The 13580-nt window shown below is 34.2% G+C and overlaps 1 protein-coding gene across 4 annotated transcripts in view; it reads right to left on the bottom strand.

Moving 5' to 3' along the window:
* The window catches only part of crm (cramped chromatin regulator), a 345363-nt gene that overhangs the window by 273243 nt on the left and 58540 nt on the right, over window positions 1-13580 (bottom strand). The window lies entirely within an intron of this gene.

The following is a 13580-nucleotide window of genomic DNA, read 5'->3' as shown; positions in this document are numbered from 1 at the left end:
ATAATAAGCCTGTTTCGTCAGCATTAAATATCTGATCATCGGTATAATTTTCTTCTTCAATGATCTGTTGCAATTCACCAGGAAAACTAGCTGCTGCTTTTTCATTGGCGCTTGCAATTTCACCTTGTACACAAACACTATGAATGCTCGATCGCTTTTTGAACCGATCAAACCACCCTGAACTTGCAGAGAAAGTTTAGTTTCTCTGCAATCATTTCGAATCGTTTTCGCTTTCTAATTGTTTTCTTTTTAAAGTTTCAAACAAATTCGATGCTTTTGTTTTTATAGTCATTTGACTAAGAGGAATTCTCTTTTGGTTACAATCTTCTATCCACACTGACAATAGCATTTCCATTTCAATCATAAGATGGCTTCTGTTTCTCTTAGTTTGAGACACTGACGAGATCGATGCACTTTGTTCTAGTTGCTTATAGTTTGCAGCGTGGTCTAAAATATGGTGAACAGTTGATTCATTTAAACTGTACTCTCTTGCAATTTTGGCTTTGGTTATGCCTGCTTCATACTTATTTATCATATGCAACTTATCTTCTAAGCTGATCACTACGTTTCTTCTTGATAGCTGTAGACTTGAAATCATCCTTATTTCTTTTAGCATTCATTGCAGGGGTAAATAACAAGAGAAATAAATATCCACATGTACTTCAGGCAAGGGCAGATAGTTACTGGTAAGTGGTGAGAAGGCGCTGTCGGATAAAAACGAAGCGCTACAAGACAGTGATACCTGGAGAGTGGCGACTCGAACTGGTTGCATATGTAGTGGGCTACATCTTGCGGCCGCGATAATTGAATTTTGAGCACAATAATTGGAATTTTGGTATCAAATTATAAACTGTGATAATCGAGGTATTCCTGTATTTCCAAAAATGGTTTGCTATCTTCACTAAAAATTGTGTCTAAATAAGCTAAATTATTTCACTTATTCTATAAGTTCTCCATTGAAGATACCTGCTGATGTCCATGCACTGCCTATTTTTGAGAACTAATTTTTCAATATAATTTTTCAATGTTCAATTTCATTCCAAATTTGTTATAGCAGTTACTTAATAGTAAAAGAAACCATATATATATATGTTACGGTTAAAGTGATAAATCCGGTTATTATTAATAATTACCGGTTAAAGTGAATAATTCCTAGAGGAGTCTGGTAAATGTTTATAGGTTTTATATATAGGTTTTCACTCACAATAGAAATTATAACAGCTTGGGTTAGTTTATAATGAAAAAAGTAAGGAAAGTACTTCTTTTGCACTCAAGAAATCAGAAATTATTATAAACTAACCTAACCTTTATCGGTTGGAAATCATTATAAACTAACCTAACCTTTATTGGTTAGGTTAGTTTATAACGAAAAAAGTAAGGAAAGTACTTCTTTTGCACTCAATGAAATCAGAAATCATTATAAACTAACCTAACCTGGATGTCGCATGTCAAACCAGAGTGTAGTCGTAGTTTCACGTGGGCAGATTAATGGGGATGAAAGATAAACGTTGTTGTGGGTTGAGCTTAATGATTGCAGGCAGATAAATGAGGATAACAAATAAAAGTTGTTGTAGGCAGATGAATGGGGATTATAGATAAACGGTGCTGCTGTACTTCTTTCCTCATCAATGGAGAAAAACAATGATCAGTTCCTCTTTGATTTTGATACCTTAAGTCGTCATTTATATATATATATATATATATATATATATATATAAGAAGGAATTACAGACAGACATTTTCAAGTGCACGAACGCACAATTTCGAATGCAACTGTTAATCACTTCGTAGACAGATGAATGGGGATGTCAGTGGGAGAGAGCTAATATCCCCATTCATGTGTCCATGGATGTTAGGTTACGTTATTGAGTGCAAAAGAAGTACTTTCCTTACTTTTTGAGAATGAAAACCTATAAACATGTTTTTATTACATTTACCAGATTCCTCTAGAAATTAATGTTAATATCTAAAAGAAAAAAAAAAGATCATGTCTGTCTGCCCCAAGGCTCAAGCCCTGAAAAATGAATTACAGGCCATTAATAAATGGACACAGTGAAATAACAATCAGTAAAATCCTAGATAACATTTAAAAGAAACACTAACAGTCTAGCAATAGCCATCTCATAACAGTACTTTACCTGCTTAAAGTGATTAATTCTAATTATTCACTTTAACTGGTAATTATTAATAATAACCGGATTTATCACTTTAACCGTAACACGAGTAGGAGGGGGCTGAAAAGTTCTGATAAATACATAGAACAAAAATGATATTAAAGTAACTGATATAACCACAAGAAAGAATATACTAGTAGCAGAGTTATGAAAGTAACTCATTCTTATATCCTCATATGTTCTTTCTTGAGGTTATATCAGTTGCTTTAATATCATTTTTGTTCTAAGTGTTTATCAGAACTTTCTAGCCCTCCCCCCCTTCCTCATCATATATACTATGGTCTCTATATATATTACACCATATAATATCCTATCTATAAATACAAGATATGATCATATTGGGATCTAGACAGAGAAAAGATTAATTTGAAGGAATATTGTCAACAGGAAGTAAGTAACCATCTGAACATTTTGTTTAGTGCTATCATAGTATCCTGTACATTCCTTTAAGAGTACATATTAGGAATTTCATGATGACATCATCTTCATTTTGCTCGGTCTCCTCATTCTGAGGATTCATTACCCTATCTACAATGTTTAATCCTTTATCCAAGTGTAAGCAAACAAAGTTTGCGCCTGAAGTATTTTCAGGACTAGGGCAACTCGTGGCAAACGTGGTATAAGTTCTCATCACTTGCCTTAGTATCCCATAATGCAAAGCACATTCTTGCGGACATGTATAATGCTATGCATTAAGGGAAAGGTAACTGCCCAGACCAGTTTCGGTCTATATTGAAGTCTCATCAGTGGGAACCAGACCCAGAGTTGAAGTAATGCATAGCATTATACATGTCTGCAAGGGGATGTGCTTTGCACTATGGGATACTAAGGCAAGTGATGTGAAGTCATTAGTTTCTACCATTAAAATCAAAAATAACCTACAAACTTCAGCACTCAGTCAACTTTATAATTGGTCCCTCAATTACAAAGAGGACACAGGTGATGATATTCTTGTTTAGTCATGGCCGAGTACTTGGATTCTAGTCACAATGTCTTACCATTTCTTTTTGTTTTTTGTTGCAGCAGTGCCCAACTCTAAAGTAAGTCCCCTTTTTAATCTGGTCCAACCATCTTGGTCTTCAGTATCCTTTTTCTTTGTCCTCCCACTTTGCCCTTGATAATAAGTTTTTCAAGGTTTTCATGTTCACATCTTGAAATGTGACCCAAATATTTGAGAATTCTTTCATTTACAATGTCATAGCCGCCTCTTGATTTTTAGTTGATTTATTATACTTTCATTAGACCTTCTGATGACCATTCAAGAGACTCTCAACATCCTTCTCCAGCATCACATCTCAAAGCTGTTTATCTTGTCCATACCTTTCTTGCTGAGTGCCCAAGATTCAGCACCAGACCCAGAGTTGAAGTAATGCATAGCATTATGCATGTCTGCAAGGGGATGTGCTTTGCATTATGGGATACTAAGGCAAGTGATGTGAAGTCATTAGTTTCTATCATTAAAATCAAAAATAACCTGCTAAAACTAAAAACAAGCTATTGACTGGTCTTGATTTTGTGGTGATAGAAATGTTTTTCTTTCCATATTTTCTGCAACTGCACCATGGCTGACCTTGCCATGGTAATTCTTTTAATTTCTGGGTGACTTCTACTTTTTGTGCTTATTAGAACTCCAAGGTAAATGAATTCATCCACCCTCTCAAAGTTAATGTTGTGGGTGAAATGTCATTTTCATATCAGGCTTTCCCATTCAACTCTTTTAATAAGGGACTCCAGTTCTCATTTGCTGCTCGCAATAACAATGGTATCATCAACATTCTTTTTGTCATCATCCGAGAATCCACTATCATGTCCGTTAAGTGCCTTTCTCATAATGCATTATGTGTAAAGATTGTCTAGATCAGGTGAGAGTATGCATCTTTGTCTCACACCTTTCTCGGCATTGAACGACCGAGATGTTTTCCATCCGTCTTCAACGCAGCCTGATTCCTCTCATAAAGTTGTTTTAAAGGGTGTGTCAAGTGTTCTGGGATGCCCATTTTATTTAGTATTTTCCACAGGTCCTACTATCTGATGTCAAATGCATTGCCATAATCAATGAAGCAAACATACAAGGGGATATTAAATTCTTGAGCTTTTTCAGCCAAGTGCCTTAGATTAGAAATTTGATCTCTGGTTCTACATCCTTTTCTATAACCTGCCTGTTCTGCAAAAAGTTGTTGCTCGATATCTTTCTTTAAGTCTTTCTTTAATAATATAGAGAAGAATTTTGTTTGCATGTGAGATCAAGGATATACTTCTATAATTATTGCATTTGTTGACATTTTCATTTTTGTGTATTGGGATAAAAATGGATTTTACTCAATCATCAGGCAAATCTCCTGTCTCCCAGATTTTATTACACATTTTTCTGATGATTTCAATCCTATGGATTCAAGACATGCGAGAAGTTCGCTTGGTATTTGGTCATGGCCCAGGGTTTTCCATTTACTGAGTTTTTTTAGAGCTTCTTCAACCTCTTCTTTTAAAATGCAAGTTCCAAAATCAAGTCTCTGGCATTTTCATTGTTGAATATGACTGAATTATCTTTGTATAGATTTGAGCAATAGTCTTTCCATCTATTAAGGATGTCTGTTGGATCAGGAAGAATATGATTGTTGACATCAGCTATACTTGAATACCTTCATTTAAATTTTCTATTCAACAGCCTTATTTTCCTAAATAGGTCTAGTTTGATTTTGATTTGAACGACCTTCAATTTCTCTGCATATGCTGTTGATCAAGTTTTTATCTTTAATGCAAAAATTTTTTATCAGCTTGGAGAGTTTGCTATACATCTGCCTATTGTCTTCCATTGAAAGTCCTTTTGACTTTATTTCTCTTCTTTTCTCAACTTGTTTCAGAGCTTCATTTGATATCCAGGGTGTGTTAATTCTGGATATTTTGGGAAACATTGATTTTGCAGTTACCAATATTATTTTGGTTTTATCCCAAAGTTCTTCTGGGATCATTTCATTTGTGTAATTCTCTAGTTCTAGAAATTTATTTTCCACTTTAATGCTATCATCACCATCATATGTCGTCTCCATCCAGGAGGTTGACTACCATGGTGTGATTCATGGTTGACTATGAACGTAAGGATAATGTGGTGAGGACTCTATTCTTCCACATTGTTGTAAGTATTCATGACTGTAGATCTATGTGTGTTCACAGGGCCAGTTTGCCTGTTCTGAAGGATAAAAAACCAGAGTTTCCGGGTGAAAAAACCCTCTACCTCTGTATGAGACCAGCTAACTCACCTTAAGTTGAAAGAGACCAGATAAAGATTCCTCACATAATGGATGCAAATTAAACCCAGGTCTTTCCAATCAAAGGGCTTCGTCTATACTAACTGAGCTACAGAGGCTCCCCTTAATGTTATATGGCTCAGTAATTCCTGTGAAGTCTAATCTGGGTGGATATGTTATTTGTTTTCAAATGTATTTTCATATCAGCATCTACATGACATCTCATATAGTAAAGAGCTCAGTTTCATATCTTCACTTCTGATATGAGGTTGAATGCCACTTTCTTTCATAATTTGAATTCTCATTCTTATTCATATCTATATGGATCTATTTAGATGAAGAATAAGAGAGGTGATAGTGTACATCTTTGTCTTACACTTGATTTTACATCAAACCATCTTCTTGTACATTCTTCAATTCCGACTTACAATTGAAATACAGATTATAAATTGCTCTGTATTTCCATTTATCCCATTTAATTACAGAGCAGTTTCAACAACTTTTCACATGGCACATTGTTGTATGATTTTTCTACTGGAAAATTTAAATCAAGAACTGTGTTAGATATCCAAAATTTCTCAACCAATTGTCAAAGTGAAAATCTGATCATGACAATCCTTATTTAGCATCAGCCCAGTTCCTTCCCAAGCTTCTCTTTCAAGTGTTCTTAGCTTCTATTCAAGTATGTGTGCATAAATCTTACCTAGAACACTCAGAAGGGAAAGTTCTTTTGTAATTCTCACACTATTTTATTTCTCTTTTTTACAGATGGGAACGATGAGAGCTAAACTGAGATGTCCATCTTCTAGATGGACATCTCAGTTTAGCCACTAGAAACCTCCTATAGTTCTATATTTGAGCATTTCTGGTTGAATATTAATCTATTCTAGCTGCCTTTGAATATAAAATAAAGATTTATTGTTACATAGACCATATATTTACAACGTACTTAAGCTCTTACAAATTGCCTACCGGTTTCGCTAGTAACTGACCAGCTTTCTCAAGGCTGGTCAGTTACTAGCGAAACTGGTAGGCATATAACACTAGACACATCATCAACAAATTTCTATACAAAGATAACCAACAAGAAAGAACAGTCGCCCAGCATATCTCAACAGCAGTCATCCCCTTTATAGGTTCAACTTCAACAAAAATTGCAAGATTGTTAAAGACACATAACATCAGGGTTGTATTTAAACCAACAAATAGCATAAGACAGGTCCTAAGATCCCCTAAAGAAAGTGTGCCATTTTATAAATATCCAGGTGTGTATAATATTCCATGCACGTGCGGTCTTTCCTACATCGGACAGACTTCGAGAAGCCTGGAAATAAGACAGAAAGAACATATAGGCGATGTTAATCACAACAGAACGATCACCTCAGGATTGGCACATCACTTTTCAACTTTGAACCACACTATAGACTGGAATAACAGCTCCATGCCCTACGTAGACGAGGATTACAGGAATCGAGTATTTAAAGAAGCGGCAGTTGTACTACGTACGGGAAGTAACCTAAACAGAAATCAAGGGGCCATTCTGAACGATACCTGGAAAAATCTAATTAACTCCCTCAGTTCAACAGAGCTACAGTACGCAAATAATCATATTACGCGTTTGCATGTAATGCATGTTCATGATGCTGAGTAGTTATGTCACGCGAACGGGTCACCCTAGCTACCTAACAGGTACTAACGGTTCTTTGTATTTTGAAACCTTTTTTGCATTTACCTCTTTTTTGTACTATGCAAGCCTTGAGAAAGCTGGTCAGTTACTAGCGAAACCGGTAGGCAATTTGTAAGAGCTTGAGTACGTTGTAAATATATGATCTATGTAACAATAAATCTTTATTTTGTAATACTTTATGACCAAAACATGTACAATTTAAATATGCCTTTGAATATTTTAGATTTTTCATCGCTTTTCTACCTCAAGTATTGATATGTATATCTGGGCTGAATGCCTTTTGCATAATTTCTACTGCCATTTTGTTACCTTTTTACTAATCTTTCAAAGTAATAACTCCACCCACAGAATTATTTTTCTTCTGTTTTTATGTCAATGTTATCACCTCTGATTCCTTTTATAGTATTCTTTCCTCCGTTTCAAAACTTTTTTTTTTCACGCATCCCAAGAACATTTTGTCACCATCATTATATTTGTCTTCTATATTCTTATCAGAATAGTCCCATGAATTTTGTTTAGCTACATTTATACATTCCAGAAAAAATTATTAACTATAACTTTATTTAAAAAAAAAAAAAGCAATTTACAGTTCTACATTTTCACAAGATCACATCAAGTGAGGTTAATAGCTATGAGAACTTGAATGAATCATTTTAAAGATCTTCTGACAGAGAATAGAAAGGAATACATTGAGAGAGGCACAGACTGAGAGTACAGGAGTTAAGTGATTCTGTTTCTGGAAGATGAGATGCAAAATGCCTTGGCAAAGTCATGTACTGGAAAGGCAGCTGGCCCATGGAATTATGGATGTAACTGCTTGCTAAGAATAATAACAAGAATGCTAAATCAAGTTCTAGAAGGAGATGTGATTCCTGATGAGAGGTTATGATCATATATAACTCTTTTTTTTAAATGAGTAATAAAAACAACACTTTAAATTACATCCCTCCATGAGCAGCTTGTTAAGAAAAATCATAACTACAAGGTCAGAGAAGAGTATTGCTTTTATTTATCAGATGAACAGGTGACTTTACTGTTAAAAGTCATCATGAGTTTCTGGATACGTATCCTAAAGGGGTGTTCAGGATGCCATGACAGCACTACATAATTAAGTTTACATTATTATTAATCTCCTATTCACAATTTTCCTCCAAATTAACCTGTTACTTGTCAGCACAACAATATTGTCATATCTAATGTTTCAGGCTTCTAAGCCACTTTTGAGTTAATCAATCCACCTAGATGGTCTTCCTCTCACCCTTGGTCTTCCTCTCAGTCTCTTTGATGCCATCTTGACATCAAACACCTATTTTGTTAACCTTTCCTCACCCATTCTATTTAAGTGGCCAAACCACCTTAGATTAGCTCTGCTTACACATTCTTGAATACTAACAGTATCATTCCTTTCTAATATCTTCATTTTTAATATAATTCTGCTATTGACGTCATCATTTTGTTCACTACCAAATTTTTCTCAGATCATTCATATCTGTGGTCTCTAGTTTTTGATTGAGTGCTTTATTTCTAACCCAAGTGTCGGTTTTAAGTTATTGATCTGAGTTGGATTAGAAATAAAGCACTTAATTTTACTGGTTTATACACGTATACTGCTAGTTTGGTGTTTTGGATAATTTCTCTCTCATTCCATATAAACTTATTCAGCTGGCAACCTACTATAGCATACCAGACAACAGAATACACTTTGCTTATTTTCATGTCAAATTTGTAAGAGATGTATTCAATTCAGTTAGAGAATCCTGGAGTCTTGCACTACATTCCTCATCTGCATAAACCAAAGAGATAAATTTGACATCCAATTCTAATATCAAACCTAATGCCACTTTCTTTCATAACATGACCCATACAGATGATGAATAAAAATAGAGATAATGTGCATTCTTGCCTTACCTCTGATTTTACATCAAACCATCTTCCTGTATCCCCCTTCAGATTGACAGCTTAAATATAAACTATATATTGCTTGGTATAATGTTCCATTGATCCCATATAATTGTAGTGTTTTGAAAAGCTTTTCTCTGGACACCTTGTCATATGCCTTTTCCAGATCTATAAAACTAAAATACAGTTCCTTGTCATATTCCCATGATTTCTTATAAAGTGAAAATCTGATCTTTACAACCTCTATCTGGCCTGAACCCAGCTTGTTCTCCAAATTTCTCTTCCCCAATCTTTCTTAATCTCTTTTCAAGTATGCTTGCACAAATCTTACTTGGAACACTTAGTAGAGAAATTTCTCACATTCATGCAATTCTCACATTCAGCTTTATTCCCATTTTTAGAGATGGGTATACTATGAGAGCTCTACTCCACTCATTGGGAATTCAACCTTCTGACCAGGCTCCCTGAATTATGCAGCGTAGCCACTGAAACACTTTTATACCTCCATACTTAAGCATTTCTGGTCGAATATCATCTACTCCAGCTGCCTTTCCACATTTCAAGTTTTTGATGGGTTTTTCTATCTCAAGTAATGATATGTACTCCTCTTTGCATTCCTCGTGAAAATTTTCTACTCACTGCTAGGTTTTCGCTTAACAGTCATTCAAAGTAATTATTCCAGACATGTAGGATTTACCTTCGGTTTTCATGTCAACTTTATCATCTTTGATTCCTTTTACAGCACTCTTTCCTGCATTTCTACGCCTCTTCAACAGCCTCCAGAACTTTTTGCCACCTTCCTGATATTTATTTTCCATACTCTTACCAAAGTCTTCCCATGACTTTTGTTTAGCTACTTTTACACATAGCTTAACTCTTTTCCAGAACTGCTTCTTTAACTTCATGTGTCCACCATGGGGTCCTTATTTTTCTATCCATACAGACAAAGTCACTACTGTTGGATCCTACTTCGTCTTAATCTATACCTTGGATCCGACATGTTATTTACTATGATGTTCTTAAACAAAATAGAAAGTTGCTAGTTGATTTCTAATTCAAATATAGAGAAAATTTATATTTAAAGACTGCGCCACTTTATATCTGAATTAGTTCAAGAATTGAAGATAAACCAACTCACAACTATCTCTCCTTTTAGGTGTTAATATTATATACTGTATATACTGGCCGAGTATATTTAACTTATTTATCACTCCCGCTTTGGTTCGAATATTTTATGAATGGTGCAGTAAAAGAGATTCAGGCAAAATACAACTTTTTATTAACAAAAACAAGCATTTAATTTTATAATCACAAATTATACACTTACGTTCAAATCACTAAACAAGTTATTATAAACACTTCAGCCTTTCTGATAATAAAGTCATGCAAACTCAGACAATGGTAATTCTGTTATCTGTAATACAGTCTTCTCACAGTTCCTTTTAGCTATTTAATAAAGTTCCTTAATGATCATTCACATCAATATCTCATAGTTCTTTAAGTTTTAAATACAATAAAAATTGCAGTAATACCTCTTCACAAGCAAACACTTATAAATTTACACTTTAGCTAATTTCCACAATAGTTACTGTTAATATAAGGATATTCTAGGATGAAACTCTCACACTTCTCTGTATAGGAATATTAACGGTTGGAATAATCTTACTGATAATCTTCTTTCTTCATAAACTTACACACAAACATTTTTTATAACTGTAAACACTTTAAACAGTATACAGCACTCATTAAATAAATCTTCTAAGCTATAACTGAATTAATCGTCAGTCACTATACACATAAACAAACATTCTTGCATGAAATACTACTGATCATTTATGAATTAAGGCAATACACAATAATTCCTTAACTTGAGGTTTTATACGCACAGCTGTTCATTCTTCCTGCATTCATTTAATTCTTTAGGCAATATATTTCTAAGCACAGCTAACGGTAAACTTCAATTTTACAGCCTCTACTATTCGCTAATAACTCTGTACTTTGCTTCAAGGTTCTGTATGTCCTTGAAGGTCGGCCCTGAAATTGAATCTCAACTCAAATATCGCTAGTCTATTTAGTAGCCACTCAGCTGTCTTCCGTAGCTATAATTGTTATTCTACAATTTATTAGCTAACCGCCTCTCGACTAGTAGACTTTATTAGCTGCTTGAGTGACTTGCTGACTTGCTATTAGCGCACTGTGATTCCCGAATGCTCCAATTCCAACCTAATGCCAATCCTCTCCTTTCTCTCTCTCTCTCTCTTAATTCCTCAATAATTTCAGCGTTCATCGCTTATATATCTGTTCTTCGCGCCTAAATTATTCTTGTGATTTCTTTCTAAAACTCTTTTCAATAAACCTTCTCCTCATGTGGTGTTCCAAAACGTGCTCGCTCACTTACATACGTCTCCATGACAACAAAACAAAACATAATAAAATTGAGGTATTGCATAACGCTAAATTTCTACAAATAGGAATAAATAAAGAATATTTACATTTCAATTAATGCGCAGTTAAATTATCAAATACAAGTTCTTATAATATTAATATAGTAATGAATAAAATAGCTTAATAATATTTAATACAGTCTTTTCATTATTAATATGTATATCTTTGATTAATTAATTAAATATTAGATAAAATTAAAGGTAGTTATATGAATATTAAATTATAAACAAGTGAATTACATTAAATAATATTTACAAGTCTAGCCTATGTGATGGAAGATCATGTTGAATTCTGAAACAAATAATAATTACTCCAATCTCTATATAATCAGAATCCAACACTACATACCTCTGTAGATGAATCAATCAATATCTTCTTCATAGTTTGCCACTGAGACTCCAAGGTTTGGTTTTTGTTTTGAAACTGCTTCAAATTTTCTTCAATAATGTTTGTAAAGTCGAATTTAAGTTTCCCAGTAAAAGCTGCTCGACTTTAATTGTTTTTAAGCCTTTCTTACATACTGCTCTTTTCAATGTAATATCCATTTTTTTTTAATCCTAAATAATGGGCACTTTCAATTTCAAATCCTCTGACCACTCTTATATTTTATATGAATGAGGCTTGTGCACTTCTTTATGTTGGAACATGGTGTTAGTAATGGCTATTCTATGTCCTGAGCAAAAATCCATCAAATACTTATCATTATTATTAGGATGAACAGATGACTAATGCTGGAAAGTCTTATATTGATAATATTTTCATTATAAAGCAAATCACAGAAAAAAGAATCGCCAAATGGTAAGAAACAGATTCGATTTTTGTGGATTTTGAAAAGGCCTATGATTCAGGTCCTATTAATAGAATCTGGAGATTGATGAGGGAAATGAATGCGAGTGAGTCAATAATCAGCTTGATTAAGAAAATATATGGAAGATGCAGAGCAGCCGTTAAGTGTGGGGACTGGTATCAACTGAATTTGTAACATTCAAAAGTCTGAGACAAGGACGTGAGATGTCACCAACCTGGTTTAAGATTTACTTTGATGCAGTGCTGGCACACTGGAATGTTTCATGTAGAGCTATGGGAATTAAGATTGGAAACAGTGTCATTCACTATTGTTTGCTAACAATCAAGTTATAATTGTTCAAAATCAGGATGACACTGATTTTATGATGAGGAAATTGGTTGATGTTTATGGCATGGATGGGTGATCTAAAAGCTAATTGTCATATAAATTATAAATTGCTCTGTATAATGTTCCATTTACTCCATTTAATTATACCTGTTTTGAACAACTTTTCACTTGTTATTTTGTTGTATGCTTTTCTAGACCTACAAAACTTAAATACAGAACTGTGTTAGATTACCAGACACTCCAGTTTCTGACAATATCTAGATCTTAATAGCCTGACTATCTCCAATCACATCACTGCTACACCAAGTGGCAATAGCATTAAACCTCCTGATGTATTATCATCACATCTGGTTTTCCATATATGATCTATTGGCTGGCAAGTGGAACAGCTTTGCTACTGTATCATTCAACGAAAGGAAGTTCTGGGTCTCAGAGCATAGAAGACAGGAAAAGATAGAAGGCAAAGCAAACCATGGTTTGAAAGGCAAACATTCCGCACCAACCACATGGAATCTTCTTTCAATGAGCAGGGTGGTAATGGTGTTTTCACTTGGTGAGGAAGGTCATCTACCACCTAGTAGGCCCAGCTGACATTTCTGACAATTAGTTTTGTTATCCTTCTAATTCCTCTAGTAGCCACACCAAATGCAGAGAAAGTTGACAAGTGATAAAGACAGACTGTAATAGGATGTTTCAAAATTGGATATAAAAAATTTAAAGGATATGTTCCAGGGATTTTTTTTAATGAAAACTTCATTTAAAGTTGTGTCCAATACTAGATGCTTATGACAGCTAATCCGAACCACTAAAAGCTACTAATTTCAGCTGCCATCACACATACATATATTTGCATCAATGAATACCTGTTGCACTTGAGGTACTATCGAGTATTCTCAGCTCAACCATTATATATTTTATTTTTTTACAGATGTTCTCTGGATTAAAAGTACTCAATGTAAAGTGCGTTATACATACACAGTGATTAATGAAAAAAA

This window comes from Typopeltis vanoorti, chromosome 16, assembly GCF_054136105.1.
Source record: "Typopeltis vanoorti isolate ZY-2024b chromosome 16, IOZ_Tvanoo_1.0, whole genome shotgun sequence".
Classification (NCBI taxonomy): domain Eukaryota; kingdom Metazoa; phylum Arthropoda; class Arachnida; order Uropygi; family Thelyphonidae; genus Typopeltis; species Typopeltis vanoorti.
Note: the sequence above shows the minus strand (reverse complement) of the source record. Positions and strands in the feature narration are given on the sequence as shown.